General features: G+C 50.4%; 1 protein-coding gene across 2 annotated transcripts in view; it reads left to right on the plus strand.

The window, feature by feature from the left end:
• The first annotated feature begins 10,887 nt into the window (after nucleotides 1-10,887).
• ZNF512B (zinc finger protein 512B) overlaps nucleotides 10,888-14,174 on the plus strand; it is a 54,875-nt gene continuing 51,588 nt past the window's right edge. For both annotated transcript variants that reach the window (XM_029070260.2, XM_029070261.2), the window contains exon 1: nucleotides 10,888-10,943. The gene's annotated coding sequence lies outside the window, so the exon portion shown is untranslated. The remainder of the gene's footprint in view (nucleotides 10,944-14,174) is intronic.

The following is a 14,174-nucleotide window of genomic DNA, read 5'->3' on the forward strand; positions in this document are numbered from 1 at the left end:
TAAAGTCATCAACGGTATTTATTGAGTGCTTACTGTGTGCAGAGCACTGTACTAAGCACTTGGAAGAGTACAAGAAAGCTGGTTGACACATTCCTGCCCACAACAAGTTTACAGTCTAGAGAGGGAGACAGATATTAATATAAATAATTTCTAATATGTAATTTACAGATATGTAATGGTTCCAAAAAGAAATTTGGTATAAAGCCAGTTATCCAAACTAGTAGATTACCTAAATCAAGACTAGTTCAGACAGTGTGGGGATAGGAGAGGGAAGCTAAATGATATCAACTTGTATTCGAATAGTGCTGTTACCTTTTCAAACTACTTCCCACCAGTTATCTCATTTCATCCTCACAGTCCCATGAGGAAAGTGGTGTTTTCCTCATTTTATACGTGAAAGAACTGAGGCCCAGGAAGGCTAAGTGACTTGTCCAAGATCACCCAGCAATCCAATAGCATGTCCGAGAGGGCCCATTCTACTCTTTTGAGGTACCTGAAATTATGGATTAAATGAACTAGTTTAGGCCCAAATTTGCTTGGATCAATGAATCAACTGTATTTATTGAGTGCTTACTGTATGCAGAACACTGTACTAAACGCTTGGGGAGTATACTACAAAGAGTTGGTAGATGTGAGCCCTGCCCCCAAGAAGCTCACAGTCAAGAAGGAGGACTAATAATCCCGGTTGTATCTGTTATATGCTCATTAACAATGGTGTTTTTAAGTGCTTATTAAGTGCCAGGCACTATTCTGCTCACTGGGGTAAATAGGAGATAATCAGGTCAGACAAGTCTGTGTCCCACATGGGGCTCCCAGTCTAAGGAGGGAGAACAGATGTTTTTTAATCCCCCTATTTCAGATGAGGTTAAATGACTTGCCCAAGGTCATACAGCAGGCAAATGGCAGAGCGGGGATTCGAACTCGGGTCCTCTGACTCCCAGGTCTGTGTTTTTTCAACAAGGCCACTTGGATCATCGACTTCCCACTGTATCATGTAAGATAATTTCCTGGATAAATTTATGACTCTCCTCCTCAGAAAATATTCTACAGAGTGAGATTCCCAACTAGCACCTCCCTACTGAGAACTGAGCAAAGATAAGAGCCAGCAACAGAGGATGTAATACGGAGAGCAGAGTTGGTCATATACAGATGACCTGGTTAGCCATCAGGAAACCTGCTGTTTGACAGATGCAGAAACAACTCCTTCAGAATGACGGAAACATCTGTCAGTCGTTCACTGAGCCCTGGCACAAGCTGGGGACGGTCCCTACTGGTCCAGAGACTGAATACCTGGGTCAGCTTCAGACAGCCTCCCAAGTCCTCATGAATTAGGCGTGTTCAACTTTCCAAGTCCCTTTTTTGTATGGAGAACAGCTGTTCTGTCCCTCTGTGTTAGCTTTCCAACTGAGCTGGCTGCTGCCGTGGGAGGAAGTGGAGCCCCAAGCTTCCAGACCTGGCTCCGTGCCTCCCATGCTGTGGGATGTTAGATAGATAAGATGCTTAACTTCCCTGGGCCAGGCTTGCAGAAAGGGGAGACTAATACCTTCCCTGTGGAGCAAATTGATCATTGCTTATAATAAATGGATATCAAGTACAGCAGAAACGTAAACCACTACTGTTTCAGGCACGGTTGCCAAAAACCTCATGTGAACTTGCAGGAGCGAAAAAGGATTTCAGAATGAAGTCAGATAGGATATACTGGTTTCGGTTTGGGCTCCTACAGTAGCCTCCCCAGCTACTAATATTGGAACCTCCTGTGAGAGGAGGGGAAAGTGGAAAATGTTAGGGGAGTGGCAGGGGTGAGGCTGGAAATGGAAGAAAGAAGCAGAAGAGCCTGTAAAGAATCATTAAAGCCTGAATCCCCCCCCCAACACCAAAGGACTGAATTTATGTGACATTTGGAACTGTTTACAAAATTGTAAATATTAGGTTTTTGCTGGGTAAACACAGAGAAACAAAATATAAAGAAAAACTGAAGATCAACTGAGATTTTAAACGTTGGGTTTCCAGCTCTGAGCAGAAAACAAAAGGGGAGTGCTGCATATGGATATGGGGGGGGGGGTGTGAAGGAAGTGGGGAGGTAGGAAGGGAGGAGAGAGAGTGAAATATGAAGGAATGAGTAGTACTGCTGATCCCGGGGTTGGGGGAGGGGGTCCAATGTCCCCAAGGTTCTGCAAGGGCAGGGATATGCCTATCCAACTCCCTTAGTTGTTCCAGGACAATCCCAGGGAGTCCTTCAAAGGCCTGTCGGGACCTGAAGTGAAGAAGACAGGGCTCTTCGTTTAGAGTCAGCCTGCTGGTCTCCTTCCTCTGATGACCATGGGAAGAATCAAAACTCATCTTTAATCGATCAATCAATGAATCAATCAATGGTATTTACTGAGATCTTACTATGTGCAGACCATTATACAGAGCGCGTGGGAGAGTACGATATTACAGAATTGGCAGATATGTTCCCTGCCCATTAACGAGCTTACAGTCTTTAGAAACTGGAAGCCCAGAACTCTACCCAGATTACTTGGACCCCCAGCTCACATCCTGAACTTCACATCCATTCCGGCCATGCTCTAAGGTGAGAAGATTGTTCCCCAAAGTGGACTCTCGCTTAATCCCCACCCCTTCCTTCGCCCCTCTATAATGAATCTCAGGTGAACCTGTGGGGTCAACTGAGAGTGAGGGACAGCATCTAGTTGGCAAGTGGCAGCACTGTTTTAAGCACTTACTGTGTACCAGGCACTGTTCTAAACGCTGGGGTAGGTACAACTAATCAAGTTGGACCCAGTCTTCCCCTGGACAAGATTATTTCCTGCTTGTATGTACAGGGAGTTCAACTCCACTTCTTGGTAGAAGCTCAGATCCTTGTTTTTCCTCTTGGACATCATTTGCTGCTCCTCCCCAGCTCTCCTCTGGCATGAGGGGCTAGGGCAAGAAACAAATAATTTTAATCTGAAGGTCTGCGGGAGTTTCCTGGTGGAAACTATAATGGTAGGATTTAAAGAGACTCTCTCTCTTTCCAGGAGTTGAGAGTGCTTTATGGATGGTATTGTACTGCTCCTTAAAACATCCCCACTGGAGACATGAGAGCAGAGCATCAGCACTTCTATTTTTATGTTATCATTTGCTGAAGAAGGAACTGAGACCTCTAGGGAGTTCAAAAGCACAGGGCAAAGGTTAAACCTGGGGCCAGATCCCAGAACCCAGGTGTCTTCCCTGCTTCCTTTAGTAGTCTGAAACTTCACACTTGAACATGGCCATACAGGCCATGGATTGGGGAAAATCCCTAACCATACAGCATTATTTTTTGTCTAACTCACGCTTCTACTTTCTTAGAGGCTGGGCTCTGCCTACCCTCTGACTCAGACACTAATGCTTTGCTTTCCTCAGCATCTTCTGGTCAGGGAATTTGTCTACCGACTGTTGCATTGCACTCCTCCAAGTATTTAGTACAGTTCTCCTCACGCAATAAACACTTAGTTAATGCCATTGATTGATTATTTCTCCTTCCCACCTCCTCCACCCACTCCTCATTCTCCTTTCCCCACTCATTTCCACTGCTCCTCAATCCTCATCTTCCTGTCCTTGGCTCCATATCCCCTTTTACTCATCATACTCCCTCTTCCTCCTCCTTCTCTTCCCCCTTCCTCCTCCTTCCACTTTACTCCTCCTCCTCCAACTCCTCTTTTTTCCCCCCTGCCTCCTCCTCCTCACCATTTTCCTCCTCTCCCTCATCTCTTTCCCCCCTCCTTCTTTTTGAAAGCATTTGTTAAGCAATTACTATGTGCCAAGTACTGTACCAAGTGCCAGGGTAGATACAACACAGTCCCTGTTCCAAGTGGTGCTTACAACCTTAATCCCCACTTTGCAGATGAGGTAATTGAGGCACAGAGAAGTTAAGTCACTCACCCAAGGTCCCTTAGCAGATAAGGGGCAGATCCAGCATTAGAACCCAGGTCCTTATGACTCCCAGACCGGTGCTCTATCCACTAGATCATACTATTTCTCTTCCTACTCCTTCTTCTCCTCTTCCTCCCTGGCTCCTTCTCCTCTTCTCTTCCTCCTCCCTCTTCTCTTCTTCTTTTTTCCACCCAACTCTTCTTTCCAAGTGATTGTTGCATTTTCAGGAACAACAGCCTTCCTTACCCCCACTGCCTAAGCTCCCACCACTGTGCCTGACAGGCGCTTCGGCCCAGCCACAGCTCTCTGAGTGAAAAAGCGCTTCCCAACATCTGTTCTAAATTTGCTCTTCTTTTCAGGTTCATTTGCTGCCCCCTCCCCCTGTCCCAGCAGGGTCTGAAAATAGTAACTGCGGTTGACTTTACATTATACTGTTTAAGAGTTTATGTTCCTCAATCAGCCACCCCTGCGGCTGGTTCTCTGAAGCTATTTATACAGCCCTGGGGGTTGCTCCCTCTTTTCCTTACCTTAGTCTCAGAGCGCAGACCTAGGAAACACTGAAGAATGGGAGGAACCGGGTGGGAAGGGGTCGGCGCCTCGCTAAGGGTTTCTCTTTGCGTATTTGTGTGAGAGGCAGCAGTCAGAAGGCCGCAGAATACCCCAAACCTTTCCCACAGACATCCCGGCTCCTGTTACACCAGAACACTAGGATGTGTATGCCGGTCTAATGCAATGACACTAATTTTATTAACTTAGTGTAAAATGAAGGACCTTTTAAAATAATCCCCAGAATGATCTTCCCACTTTAGAATGGGAGTCCTCAGAAATGTTTGGCTGTTTGGTTGATTGATTGACTGATTTGCTATTCTGTTTGAGCACTGCCATCCAGGTGGGAGTTCGGAGAACAGCAGGAGACTAAACCGAGACAGATTGTGAAGATTTCCTATTTTATTCCAGTTCCACTTGCCTGTGGTCCGATTTCCTTTAAACCCTGCCCAGCTTCTTCAGACGTTTGGCAGCTGCTCCTGGGCTGATCTGGGTGGCCCGATTGCTCCGTTAGCCTAAAGTCATAGCTCTGCACTCGAGTTTGCCCCTCCGGGTGACAGATTAATTTTCAAAATCCTCAGCATTATCCCGGTTAGAACCGCTCCCTGTGGGCAGGGAATATACGTATCAACTCTACTGTATTGTACTCTGCCAAGCACTTAATACAGCGTTCTGCAGACAGTAAGCACTCGATAAATACCATTAATCGATTGACTGACTCAGACCTGAAACCTTCTCGCTCAAGCAGGTGAATCAGATTCCTTCAGTGCAGATTCCCCTTGGAGACCTAGCTTCCCCTCCACTCTGGGACCCTGAAAAATAAGAACTTGGCATCTGTTGCCAGTGAAAAGGTAAAAGTTCACGTTTAACCCAGTTACTGTCTCCTTCCAAGAGCAACCTGTCATTTGATGGCGTGTGCACTAGGTTCTGCCCAAGACTGCAGCAGAGGGCCCGAACTTCAGGTATGAAGAGCAGTCAGCTGACCATCAGCAGCACCATCCATTCCTGCAAGGTTCTTTGGGTGGCTCAGGGAAGGGTGTGGGGATCATTCTGGGAAAGTCAGCCTATCCCATATGCCTAATTGTTCCTGCTCTTCTGTCAGGACTTGGACCCTGGCTCTGCCTGGGGACCATAAGAGTTGCTCCTTTAATCTATCCCTTGCTTCCATCTTGGATATCATCAATAATATTTATTGAGTGCTTACTGTGTGCTGAGCACTGTACTAAGAGCTTTTTTTAATGGTATTTGTTAAGCGCTTATTATCAACCAGGGCACTGTACTAAGCACTTGAGAAAGTACAGTATAACAGAGTTGGTAGACACATTCCTGGGCCACAGTGAGTTCACAGTCAAGAAGGGGGAGATAGACACTAATATAAACAAATAAACTGCTGATACAGATCTAAATGCTGTGGGGCTGAGGGAGGGGGTGAATAAAGGGAGCAAATCAGGGAGATGCAGAAGGGAGTGGGAAAAGAGGAAATGAGGGCTTAGTCAGGGACATTCAATAAGGCTTTGAAGGTGGAGAGAGTAATTGTCTGTTGGATATGAAGAGCGAGAATGTTCCAGGCCAGAGGTAGGATGTGGTGAGAGGTCGGTGGTGAGATAGGTGAGATTGAGGTATAGTGAGCAGGTTGGCATTAGAGGAGCAAATTTTGTGGGCTGGGTTGTAATATAAAAGCAGTGAGGTAAGGTGGTGGGGTGAGGTGATTAAGTGCTTTAAAACCGATGATAAGAAATTTCTGTCTGATGAGGAGGCGGATGGGCAACCACTGGAGGTTCTTGAGGAGTGGAGACACAGGGACTGACCGTTTTTGTAGAAAAAGAATCCAGGTGCCAGACTGAAGTATGGGCTGGACAGGAGGCAGGGAGGTCAGCAAGGAGGCTGTTACAGTAATCAAGGCAGGACAAGAAAACTTGGTAGCAACTTGGATGGAGAGGGGATTTTAAGCATGTTGTGAAGGTTGGCCTGATAGGATCTGGTGATTAATTGACTATGTGAGTCGAATGAGGGAGAAGAGTCAAGGATAATGCCAAAGTTTTGGTAGTGATGGGAAAATCATGGGGAGGACAGTGTTTGGGTGGGAAGATAAAGGAATTCTGTTTCTGTTCTGGTATGAATGGATTTTTTCTCTCACTCCAAGAGGGAACCATTGACCTCCGGGAAAGCCTGGTTTATGGACAGCTATAAGACCATAGGAACCTTGCTTAATTTGACTTTGCCATAAGGAATCACATATCTGCGGTGTGCCTTGAGGCATGAGGTTGCCTGGATTTGGCATTAGCCGACAAGAAAACAGGGAGTCCTTTCTCTCCTAGTGCACAGGGCTTATAATGAAGCCACTAGGAAGTCAGAATCAGTGCTGAGGTAGGGGAGGGGGCTAAGATTTTCAGGGAGTTTTTTTCCCCAATTTTTTTATGGTTCCCAACCTAATCTCCTTTAGTCCTTTATCTGGAGCAGAGGAATAGCTAGCCCAGAGGAGGCTCTCTCCATCTTTTTTTTATGGCATTAAGAACGCTATACTAAGCGCTAGGGTAGATGCAAGATCATCAGGTTGGACACAGTACCTGTCCCACATGGGCCTCCCAGTCTTAACCCCCATTTTGTAGATGACGTGATTGAGGCACAGAGAAGTTAAGTGATTTGTCCAACATCACACAGCAGAGTGGGCAGAACCCGGGTCCTTCTGACTCCCAGGCCCGTGCTCTATCCACTAGGCCATGCTGCTTCATTCTCCGTGGAGGCCTCTTTTCTCCGTCTGCCACAAGCGAATCCCCGGCTTAAATTTTCCGGGACTGGCCCTTCAGGCTCAGGGCTACCTAAGGACTGCCCTGTCTTGGAGTAGGAAATGGAGAACCGGAGAGGGAGGGACAATTTTGACATCATGGAAAAATGCTCCCTGCCCATCCCCATCCTTCCCCAGGTTCATGGTCCCCAGGAGGGACCTCCAATCTTCATTCCAGTTGGTTCAGCCATGGCTGCCCAGGAAACAGAGAAGCACAGTACAGATTCAGAGTGGAAGGTTTGGGCCAAATCTGCTGGGCAGGGAACATTCCTTATTCTTGTCAGGGTCGTACTCATGGCTCCGAAGCCTTTGACTTTGGCGTCTTTCCCCTCCCTCGCTGCTCAACCCCTTTCCTGAGCTGGATGTCAGGGTTAGACAAGGTCAGATGACTTCCGTCAGCAATCCAGGCCAATTCCCAGGATTGTAGCTCAGAAGGGAAACTCACAGATGACTTCCTGGTTGACATCATTAGGTGTACGGGATTAGGGGAAATCCAGAGGCACTGCTACTCTCTAAATCTTCTCTGGAAAAGTGCGCATAGCCCAGGGCAACTTACTCCACAGGCTGTAGGACAAATGTCTAAATTCCCTTTGGCGGTTATCCTACCCTGAGGCCCGGCTAAGAGTCCAGCCCGGCTTGGAGACAGCTTTTGGAAAAGAGCTAAACGTCTCAGATCCGGGACCCTCAATCTCTCAGATAATGTGACACTTTAGGTTTGCAACCCCCCTCCTCCCTCCAGCCGGGCTCTGCCAAAACTCTGGCTTAGAAGGAAGAGGAAGGGGGACGCGGGAAGGAAAGGGAGGAACAAGGAGAGACTTGACCCGGATTTTTGAAGATAGATTTCCCTGAGCGGGCTACACCGGGGATTGATGGAGGGCAAAAGGGGTGTGGAGTTGGGCCTGTCTGACCACCGTCTAGTCCGCCCGTGCCGCAGTGGACACGCTCGGGATTCCCCATTTTAAAATAAAGGTGGTCGTTGTTAAGCACTCACTCTGTGCCTAGTACTGCACTACGCTCCGGGGGTACACACACTATATAGAGATCGGACGCAGTCCCCTTCTCCTGTTCAAACGTAAACTGGTGGTGATCAGGGATCGAGTCTACCAACTCTGTTACAACGTACTCTCCCAGGCGCTTAGGATAGTGCTCGGCACCCAGTCAGTGCTTTAATAAATGCATTCATTCAATCGTATTGATTGAGCGCTTACTGTGTGCAGAGCGCTGTCCTAAGCGCTTGGGAAGTACAATTCAGCAACAGAGACGATCCCTGTTGGATTGATTCCGTGGGTGTGGCGGGGAGGGAAGGGGGATAGTTTTCTTTATAACCTTTATTTTCCCCTCCCCCAAAGGTCATTGAGTACTTATTGGTTTGGGGGGCGGCAGGGAAGGTGCAGGCCTGGGTCACCAGCCCCCCGCTCAGCTGGATGAGAACCCATCTTCTTCCCCTTGTCCCTCCGCCCGCCCGCGGGTCGGAGGGTAAAAATAATAACAATAATAATAATGATGGTATTTGTGAAGCGCTTACTATGTGCCAAACACTCTTCTAAGCGCTGGGTGTCGAGCAACCCCAGCCTTGGGGGAGTAGGCGGCAACACGTGCAGTCCAGGGATGGAGAGAGGCGAGGGGATGGCAGCTCGGCTTTATTATTTTTATTGTTATTAAGTTTCCCGTTCCTCCCCGACCCCTGCTCGTCCCCCTCCTCACCGCCTCCTGCCCCGCCACGCCGACCTTCGGGAACCCTAGAGAAGCAGTGTTGCTTAGTGGCCAGAGCCCGGCCTTGGGAATGAAAGGTGGTGGGTTCTAATCCCGGCTCCGCCACTTATCTGCTGGGTCACCTTGGGCAAGTCACTTCGCTTCTCTGTGCCTCAGTGACCTCATCTGTAAAATGGGGATGAAGACTGTAAACCGCACACGGGACAACCTGCTTGCTCTGTATCTATCTCGGCGCCTAAAACAGTGCTTGGCACATAGTAAGTGTTTAACAAATATCATCATCATCATCATCATCATTATCACCCCAGGGCTTAGAGCAGTCCTTGGCACATGGTAAGCCCTTAACAAATATCATCATTATTATTATTATCACCCCAGGGCTTAGAGCAGTGCTTGGCACCTAGTAAACCCTTACCCCATCTCATCATCATTAGCATTATGATCACCCCCAGTGCTTAGAGCAGTGCTTGGCACCTAATAAGCCCTTAACACATCTTATTATCATTAGTATTAGGATCACCCCCAGATCTTAGAGCAGTGCTTGGCACCTAGTAAGCCCTTACCCCATCTCATTATCATTCATTCAATAGTATTTATTGAGCGCTTACTAGGTGCAGAGCACTGTACTAGGCGCTTGGAATGTACAAATCGGCAACAGCATTAGCATGAGGATCACTCCCAACGCTTACAGCAGTGCTTGGCACCTAATAAGCCCTTAACCCATTTTATCATCATTAGGATGAGGATCACCCCCAGCGCTTAGAGCAGTGCTTGACACTTAGTAAGCCCTTAACACATCTTATCATCATTAGTATTATGACCCCCAGCGCTTAGAGCAGTGCTTGGCACCTAATAAGCCCTTAACCCATCTTATCATCATTAGGATGAGGATCACCCCAGCGCTTAGAGCAGTGCTTGGCACCTAATAAGCCCTTAACACATCTTATCATCATTAATATTAGGATGACCCCCAGCGCTCAGAGTAGTGCTTGGCACCTAATAAGCCCTTAACCCATCTTATCATCATTAGGATGAGGATCACCCCCAGAGCTTAGAGCAGTGCTTGACACTTAGTAAGCCCTTAACACATCTTATCGTTAGTATTACGACCCCCAGCGCTTAGAGCAGTGCTTGGCACCTAATAAGCCCTTAACCCATTTTATCATCATTAGGATGAGGATCACCCCCAGCGCTTAGAGCAGTGCTTGACACTTAGTAAGCCCTTAACCCATCTCATCATCATTAGGATGAGGATCACCCACAGCGCTTAGAGCAGTGCTTGGCACCTAATAAGCAGCGTGAAGCAGCGTGGCTAGAGAAGCAGCGTGGCTCAGTGGAAAGAGCATGGGCTTTGGAGTCAGAGGTCATGAGTTCGAATCCCAGCTCTGCCACTTGTCAGCTGGGTGACTGTGGGCAAGTCACTTCACTTCTCTGGGCCTCAGTTACCTCATCTGTAAAATGGGGATTAAGAATGTGAGCCCCATGTGGGACAACCTGATTCCCCCGTGTCTCCCCCAGTGCTTAGAACAGTGCTCTGCACATAGTAAGCACTTAACAAATACCAACATTATTAATAAGCCCTTAACCCATCTCATCATCATTAGGATGAGGATCACCCCCAGCGCTAAGAGCAGTGCTTGACACTTAGTAAGCCCTTAACCCATCTCATCATCATTAGGATGAGGATCACTCCCAGCGCTTAGAGCAGTGCTTGGCACCTAGTAAGCGCTCAGCCAAATCCTACCCTCCTCGCAAGGATGGGGGGGGGGGAGGAGTGGGGCGGGCGGTGCGCGCCCTCCTCACTTTTCTCGGGATTAAAATAATACCGCGAGAGTTGCAACTTGCATCCGCCCCCCCCCCCTCCGGGCCCCTCCCGCGCGCGCGCCCCCGCGCCGTAAAACTGTCAAAGGTAGAGGGCGGGAGCGCGCCTGAGCCAAGCGCGGCGGCGCGCAGCCTGCGCCGGCCCCGGGGAGCCCAGCCCAGCTCGCGCCGGGCCAGGCCGGAGGTAAGCGCGCTCCCCACCCTCCCCCCCACCCCCCCGGACCCCCCCACCCCTCCCCCATCACCTGCCAGGGGGGCAGTGAAAAAGGGGAGGGGGCTCCTTCTCTCTTCCCCCTCCCCGCCTTCGTGGGGGGTGGGGGGCGTTTTCTCCCTCTCTCCCGCTCCCTCTTACTGTTTTCCTTCCTTCTCCCTCTCCATAAAAAAAAGTCGCCATTTTGCTTCACTGCCTTCTGCTCGCTCCTGTGGGTCGCCCCCCTTCATTCATTCCTCCGTTGGCCCGGTAGTGTTTATCGAGCGCTTACTGTGTGCGGAGCGCTGTACCAAGCCAGCCCTCGGAATGGACGATTCCCCTCCCTCCGTCTCCAAAGGAGCCCCCCCTTTTCGCCGCCCCCGCCATCAGATCTCCCCTGGCATTTCTGTCCTCCTGGGCTGGGGAAGGACTGGCGGCAGGAGCAGGGGGAATCGGGGGTTTGCAAGCGCTCGACTTGGCTGGGAGGGGTGGGATCCCCTCCCTCTCCCTCCTCCCCAAGCCGGTCCCCCTTCCCCTGGTGCCCGGCCACCCACGGTGCCCACCAGAGGCCGGGCCCCGGGTGGGAAGGAGGGGCTTTTGACAGGTGGGTGGCAGGGAGACCCCCACTCCCCCAAAGGGGAGAGGTGGGAGGGTGGGGGAGACTGAGGCAGGACCGGGTCGGGGGTGAGATGGCAGCCAGGCCCAAGCCGGGGTGGGGAAGGAGGGCACGGGCATCCAGGTGCCCGCCTCCTTCGGCCCGTGACCTCGCCTGACCTGGTCACCGCCTGGAGGAGAAGGGATGGAGAAGGAACGGCAACAGCGATTCCCCCCACGCCCCGAGATGCCAGCCCCTCCCTGGGCCTCTCTGCCTCGGGTGGCCTGTATTTCCCATTCCCTCTGGGAATTTTTCACAGAGGTGTTGGGGAAGTGAAATCCTCACTCCCCATCCAAGGAGCCTGGGGAGGGACGAGGAGGGAGATTGCCTAGTAGAGTGCTCTGCACATAGTAAGCGCTCAATAAATGCTATTGAATGAATGAGAGTGGGGGAGGTCACCTCGGACTCCTGGAGGCCGAGGGGTCGAAGGCCGCCGGGGAGGGAGACGAGGGATAGGCCTCCTCGAAGTGGGGGAGGTCACCCCGGACTCCTGGAGGCCGAGGGGTCGAAGGCCGCCGGGGAGGGGGACGAGGGATAGGGTTCCTCTAAGTAGGGGAGGTCACCCCAGACTCCTGGAGCCGGAGGGGACCAAGGCCGCAACCCGAACCGCCCGGCAGAACTGGGAGTCCGCGGCCGCCCGCCGCCCAACAGAGCCCGGGGCCTTTGGAGACTTCAGCCCTGAGTCCAAGGAGCTGTCACGTCCCGTGGTCAGGTGGGAGACGGGCAGAACTCTAAAGATTACCTTGATTTCCTCCCCCACTTCACGAGACCTCACAATTAAGAGACCTCAAATGCCACCAGCCCTTGCCCCCCTGCCACGTACTTCCCAAGCACCTAGTACAGTGCTCGGCACACAGTAAGCGCTCAATAAAGACGATGGAATGACTATCTCTGACCTCTCATCCCCACCCCCTACCCCCCGCGAAATGGTCACTTTCAACGCACATTCCTAACCCCCACCACCACCCCCCGAAAGGCAGCCTGACCCTAATGTCCCCACTGCCAAAAGAGAGGCATTGATGCGTCCGATATCCGCATCCGTCTGGGATGCCCTAAAACCTGTGTTGAGAACTTTCCCCGAGGGCCCCTGCAGACCCTTGCAGGAATAGAAGTTTCCGAAGCCCGGCTCTCAGCCGATTATTTCTCTGAATTGCTTTCTCTGTCCCCAAGATTCCCTCCCTCCCCCCCCAGTCCCCACTTCTTAGTTACTTTTGACAGTCATTTCTAGAAGACAGCTGATGGATGACAGCTCCTTGAAGGTAGGGACTGACTCTACCTCAGTTGCACCCTCCCAAGTGCTTAGTAATGTGCTCATAGGTGCTCAATAAACGTCATTGATTGATTGAGCATATTTCTCCGTCCTTCTGCTCTCTCCCTCCCCACAACCCCACTTTCCGAAAGGCTAGTGAAGTGACCAGGGCTGAGTTGAAATTGGAACAGGGTGAGGCAAGGAGGGATATAGAGTCGCTGACGAATACTCAAGAGTTCCTCTGTGGGGTTTTGCCCCCTACATGTATTTTCTTTTATGTTTTAAGAAGACAAAGGGTTTGGGAAGGAACACACAATGTACAGTCTGCCTAGGTTAGGGAGAATGAGGTCCTTTTGCTTTTAGCTTTTCCTGGAGATGGGGTGGATAATAGAGAGTCAGTCAATCAAATTTATTGAATGCTTACTGTGTGCAGAGAACTGTACTAAGCGCTTGGGAGAGTACAATATAACAGATACATTCCCTGCCCACAGTGAGCTTAGGGTCTAGAGAGGAGCTGGGGCCTTTTCCCCCACAGTGGTCAGAGAGGGCACTGCCGAGACATCCCGGCTCTGAGCAGGACTTCTCAGAGCCTTCAGCACCACGGTTTCAGGGTGTTGCCCTTTAGGGCATAAGGGGCTGCCTTTAAACCAGAAAAAAGAGGGAAGGGGTGTCCAGGCAGAGAGTGCCCCCACCCCCAAAAGTGGAAATGAATGAATGATGGTGGGAGCCATGCCTGCCTCATCTTGTAGACTGATCCATAACTTAGTTCCGGGAGCTGCCCTCCCATCCACTTCCATCCCTGGTCCTCTATGCTCTGGACCCGGCTGGACTGAGTCTGGACACTAAACCAGCTTTCCCGGCAGCTGCTCCCGCCACTCCACCCTCCCGCCAGCAGCCAGCTTATGCCTTCCACTCTGGCTTGAGGGGTTTTCCCCTCAGGATGCAGCAATCTTACAGACCCCTTCTTCCCCCTCCCTCTCTCCCTCCCTCCCTCCCTCCCTCCCTTCCTCCCTCTCTCCCTCCCCTCCAAGTTTGCTCTGAAATAGTGAAACTTAATCTTGGAGGAGTGAAGGGAGGGAGTCAAAGTTAACCCTGTGTGCCCTGAAAGTCTTTCGCCTTTAGATCCTTGTCTTTTTCCTCTTTGCTCTAAACCTATAATTTTTTGTTTTTCATCTATGATTCTGTCCTGCCAGGCCATCCCAACGAGGGAAAATCCATTACATGTCTGGCCTTGCCTCTGCCCTCCACATCCAATAATAAGACTCAGTTGCACGCTGGGTTCTGAATGAGGCCGGTGACGTGCCTTTGAATTCAGGACACC

The sequence above is a fragment of the Ornithorhynchus anatinus genome, chromosome 8 (assembly GCF_004115215.2).
Source record: "Ornithorhynchus anatinus isolate Pmale09 chromosome 8, mOrnAna1.pri.v4, whole genome shotgun sequence".
Lineage (NCBI taxonomy): Eukaryota > Metazoa > Chordata > Mammalia > Monotremata > Ornithorhynchidae > Ornithorhynchus > Ornithorhynchus anatinus.